The sequence below is a fragment of the Nansenia antarctica genome, assembly GCF_963989245.1.
Source record: "Nansenia antarctica genome assembly, chromosome: 2".
NCBI lineage: Eukaryota > Metazoa > Chordata > Actinopteri > Argentiniformes > Microstomatidae > Nansenia > Nansenia antarctica.
In genome coordinates, this window is record NC_137675.1 from 17,213,075 (window position 1) to 17,219,219 (window position 6,145).

The window sequence follows — 6,145 nt, forward strand, 5'->3', positions numbered from 1 at the left end:
GCTCCTCGAGCCCGACACCGTTATTCCGGCACCCAGGGGGCGGTGTTGCGCGACAGATCCTTGTCCGGAAATAGTCCTATACCGCCCTCGGGAGTGGCCGCTCAATATGCCGCTCCCTGTGTGCCCTGGCCATATCCGGGTCTGGCGAGACCGGGATTCGATCCCAGTCCCCGGTGGGCAGCTTGCACTAGTGGCTTGTGCTTAGACCGCTACACCACCTAACTAGGTTGTTTCTTTCGACAACTCTTAATGGAAGGTTTGCTTCTTCCTCTGCAGGTCTGTTTCTCTCGCTCTTCTCATAGTGGCTATTTCCCCTCGGTCCAAAGAACACAGCTCGTGTCTCCATTGGAACCTATTCAGGGCAGGTTTTACATCCACTGGCCTTTAAACCCTCCCTTGCTTTAGGAAGCAGTGCATTCATGGTTTGTCTCTCTCTCTCTCTTCAAGGGCCGAGCATATACAGTACCCCCCACCCCACAGACAGGCTCAGTGCATCACACATCTGTCTGCCCCTGCAACCCCCAACCCCCAGAACCCCCCCCCCCCCCCCAAACACCAATCTCGGCTGGATGTATTCCAATATATTTATGTTGACGTATTCTCATAACATGCAGGGAAGCGCACTTGTTGTTCCCACGCTAGATGAGTTGGTGCCAGTGATGCTGATGTCAAACGAGGGTGTGTGTGTGACTCATGAAGCCATCGGAGGGAACCCCTTTCCCCCGCAGGCTGCAGTGGGGGCTTCGTCTGTAGACATCTTCATATTCTCAGATAGGCCTCCTACTGTCAGGCTATCAAGGCGAGTATAATTGGTCATATGGTTACGCTGCATGGTAGATAGAAGTGTGGGGGGAAAAGAACTCCACAGGATGAGTCACACGGCTACGGAATTATTAAAGTCGAGAAGAGAAAGTACTCTTGACATTTTGGTATAGCGATGCTCCCAAAGCAGCCTGTGCTAACCTGAACATGCATTCCAAGTGTTCTAATTTGATGTCGTATTGGTGTATTCACATTTGCATATCACTTATTAGTATGCAACACTGTCATTACAGTGTGTGAAGTAGTATTCTAGTGTGTGTATTGGAACATAATCGTAGCCTTAGCCCCAATTCAGTTGGCATCAATCAAGAGTCCTGAAAGGTCAAGGGTCATTGAAAGACAGAGGCCATGTCCGAATGCTCATACTGACACATTTAGTAGGCTTTTTCAGTATGCAAGATTAGAAAGAGTTGCAGTATGTGACATTTTGTATCTATAAAATGCCAGGATGTTATACTAGATTTGCCTTTCCAAGCAGGAGGGATTCACTGCACACTATTCAGGAAGTCCTTTCCGATTTTAGTCCAACAATTCAATGGAGTAGGCAAGGGAGGTGGGCAGTAGCGAAATGTAACCATTTACAATGAAGAACATGGTTAAGTTAAAGATGACGATTTCTCAGTATGAATGAGGTGTAGTATGTTGAAATGTGTTGCTTACATACATTTTACTAAACATTAGGCTCTAAACAGTACGTAGTATGGTTAGTATGTCATATATTTTTTGTAAACAGTTGTATAAGCTTTTGGACACATTTTTTTTGGGGGGGGCAAGAGTCTGCAGCACCAGTAACTAATAACTAAAAAAGAGACTTGGAAAACCTACAGTAGGTTGTTTGGAAATCATGGGCTTTTTCTCAAAAAACATGTACAAACATCCAATATCATGTCCTCCACTCAGATCCTACACAAAATTCTCCTCCCCTTAGATTTTCTCCTCCAATGCTTTTTGAGAAGCAAGTGGAGGACGGAGGAGAGACGAGTGGAATCGAATTTCTATTTCTAACTATTGAGAAAGGGCCAACTATTGTGGAGAGGCCAGATTTTCTATTGAAATTGCACCATCTAGTGGTATAATAGGACAGCACAATCTAAACAACTCCCCAAAGAGCAAGGTTTCAGAGCCTAAATAACTACTTGTTACTTTACTTTAAATAATGTAGAATCATCAGTATCTCCCCTATAAGGAGTTCAGCTAATTTTATAAATGGTAATTAAACACATACTGCATATTTCAAAAACTGTTCCAGAAAATGTAATTCGAACTCACCACAGACCTTGATTGAATGATAGGCAGGTTTCAATAAAATGACGTGCACCTGTTTGTTGAGCTTCATACATTTCACCCCTAGATGGCAGCATCCCCATAAATACAGCATGCAGTGTATTCCAATAAGGCAGCCTGTTACGTATGCCTGCACAGTAAACAAAATGGCACTGGTTGATATTGTTGTCATAATAATGTCATAGGCATGCCTACCACAGCAAGGGCAACATGAGACAAGTTCTATGGTGAAATCGTCATGTGGTTTGGTCTCCTGTTTGGAGACATTGCATCAATGCTTTTACCATATTGCTTATTGTGTCATCTGTGTTTTGCTTCAAGAGAGCAAGTTTTATATTCCTCAAACAACAAATGAAGCAATAATAAAGAAGTAATCATGATTTGCTTCAAAGCCACAATATATTCTCCATCTGTTTAGTTCCAAGACCTAAAAGCACTGCAGAAACGACAACAAGCTCAAAAGCACACACTGCACTGTAATGCTATAACATTGTGGTTCTATATTACTTGGGATGTTGAAGACTTTTCACAAGCCTTGACCGCTTGAAAATGACATGGTTTGGTAAATGCTCATGTGGGTTAGTGAAACATTTTATTGTCTGTGTAACCATCCCAAGATTCCTCTGAACCAAAGGCTTTATGTATGAAGGCCTAAACATTTTTTTTAAAAAGGGCAACTGGTCTTCTACACCTTCTTTAACCGGGTGAGTCAATTGAGAACCAATTCCCATTTACTTTTAATGATCTTATGGCCAAATTCAAAGCCTATGAATGAATTTGAGAGAAACCACATAATGTATAATAGATGAATGGGAGGGACTCTGTCCCCTTCAGATTGAATGGGCTGCATGATCTATGCTCTGACCTGTCATGGCCCAAGTGATTTTAATCTACAGCATTTTGTAAACAACAACAACAACAGCAAAGTGTAGTAGAACTTCCAACAGCACGTCAGGTTTGACAATCTTGGTGTTTATTGTAAGTATTGCATTTTTCAACTTAAACAGCTAGAATAATCATCATCAGAGTGCATGTTTACAAAGGATGGCCACAAGTTCAGAACAACTGGAGGAGGGTTTTCCTGGGGTTGTAATAATAGCTTTATTTCTCTGGCCCATTTCTCCCATAGACGTGCCTTACTGGAGACTCGACACCTACAAGTACAGTACATGGAGTGATAACATACTGCTGGTCCTACTGTACATAGTCAAATGCAGTTTTTCAGTTACAGGCCTGATCCCAGATCTTTATGTACTCACATGACAGTGCCAGGTCAAAGGAGTTGGGTCTAGCCATACAGATCTGGAACCTGGAATAATGTTGTAAGCGGCCTTAAGTCAGGACAGTAACGATAGCACACAGTAGAGGGTTTGGAGACGCTGTTTTAGCATAAAAACACAGGCCCTTTTTTTTTTCTCAATAGTGCAGGTTCAAAACCGACAAACAAAAAGAGAGGGAGATGATAAAAGATGGAAATAAAGGAGGGCGGAGCGAAGGAAAGGTAATCTGCCCCTCTGAGAGAAGGAAGAGGACACTGAGGTGGTCTGAGGTGGTTTGGCATTTTGTTAACAATCGAGCACCTTTTTCAGTGATCTTCACGTTTTCGCCCTGTGTCCAATGATAGCTGCCTCACCATAGGAGTCCTATTGTGAGGTTACATGTACTCAAACTAGCCTATACCTTCATGATGTCCTTCTTGGAAACCATAGGTCTTTGTTCATATTAATCTGAGGCTTCATATTCATGTAAGACACATTTTTGTTTACTAAACATAAGTCTAATAGAGACTAAGAGTCCTCCTACGGGAGGAGCGTGGAGTTGAGACCCCCATTTTGTATAGTAGCCGGCTCAGTATTTGCCAATTAGACTTGGCTATTTTAGGTCTAGTCCAAAAACAGCCTCTAGCCCCCTCGCTCCGAGACACCTTTGTAGCTCTGAGAGGATTGGTGGAAATAGCTTCACCTTGCACTCTGATAGGCTGAGTGAGATGTTTGTCATCTTGCTTGGCCTATCTGGCGTAGGAGGAAGGGGCTAGGGGTAGTCTCAGGACAGGACCGTGGTTGCTTAAGAGGCAAGGCTCAGCACTAGGAGCAGCTTAGGGGCGATTACATTTCAAGTGTCCATCAAAGAAAACAAACAGAAAATGAAAACAAAAATGGCTAAACAAGTTGTTGTTTTTTTTGTCCACGAAAAAAAAAATCTCAACATGAAACAAATCTTTAAACAAGGAATGAGGAATAAGCATCAAAGGAAGGAGCAGAATAAGACAGAAACAAAATAAGTTAATAGCTTTATCTCTCTTTTTTTTTCGTGTTCAGTGAGGGATAAGAAATAAATATTTACTTCAAAAACTCAAATCAGGGTGGTGTTTCATTCTTTCGTACATGAAAAGATTCGTCAGAGTTCTGAATAACAGTGGAAAATGAGGTCTGCAGAGTGCAATTTGGGATGACATTTCACCTCAGTAACGAGGGGGTTTATTGTTCTGTATCTATGTTTTAAACAGTCAACGACATCACAGACCATGTCGATGACATCATGAACACAGTCAAGGACATTGTACACCTCGTCACTTCAGACTCCATTTCCACAGCCCCACGATACACCACTAGTGGAATGCCATAAAGCTTTTTCAAAATGAACATTTGAAAAAAACTTAAAAATAAACAAATCTAATAAATAAGAGTGCCACACAAACTCAGCATTTCTGAACAGAAAGTCCTGGTGGGTGGGGGAGGGGTGGAGTGGTCTTTTTGTGACCGCATGACTTTTGTTCTTGTTGTGTCTAGAACCTATTAAGTACTTGTACTTGTAACCTTTTCCCTCATAGGGGCAGCTACAGATTAGTAACTTTTGAACGTTTCAACCAGCAAAATGAACAAAGTAATACTGTCCATGCCACATCGACTGCCAGTCTGAAGAGAATAAATCTTTCCAAAAATATAATTTAAAATGCACAATAACACAGGTCAAACAGCAACAGAGGCAATAGTTTCTACCCATGAGTTCTACTTTTTTTTTCTTTCTTTCTTTTTTTTTTTTTTTACTCCTTTTCTCCTTTTCTCTTTAATTTATTAAGCTATTTGTAAGTATGTACAAAAACAAGCAAGTTGAATTTGCTTTTGGACGGTCACACAGGTCTGTGCCTTTTAAAGAGAAGAAAAACAGGAGTTCAAACTGTCGAGACAAAAAACGACTACAAGAGTTATTGCTTGTTACTGCTGGAGAGAGAGGATGGACGTTGATTCCGAAGATCGTTGGGTTGTTTTTTTCTTTTCTTTAATTGTGCCGGTTTCTATGGACAACTATAAAGTAGGCAAGTGCAGGATAGCTTGTGGTAGCTGCTTGTTGAAAAACACATTACGATTCCACTCTTTAAACGCACCGAGCACCCACATTCGATGGGAATGTATATTTCTTCCTTTTAATTTCCAGACTTGGATGCAAATGTTGTGGCAGATAACGATTGTTGCACGAAGCGTTTTTTTATCTGCCGTTGGTTAAGTTGTTTCACATAGCACCAATTCAAGTGTCTGAGCTGCGGTGTTGTAGCAGTGGTAACAAAAAATAAGACGAAGATCAAATAAAATGGACGTTCAAGGGGCCAAAAATGTTGATATGGCAAGTAGACTTGAGGTCCCACAGCGTCCATTTGTGTCCAAATTAGACTTGTTCCTTTTTTATGTCCAGCAGAACATAACGTTAGCACACAGAACCAGCTCAAGACCCGAACACACACAGAACCGCACCGGAAGGGGAAACCCATCAGAATTTCTATATAATACCATAAGTGCATTTGCTCTAAAATACGGGGTTATTTTTGTGTTTTTGTTTATCACTAAAATTCTGAAGAATGTTTCACTGAAATATTCATGTCAAGCATCCCCTTCGATTATGTCATCATAAAATCAAGATAATGCCAATCTCAGCATTCATTAAAAGAAAGCCATATTTTTCACTTCCTCAAATTATAACCATTCACAAAATCTCACTTTGAAAAATATCTCACCATAAAATCTAATTCCAAAAAAATCATTTC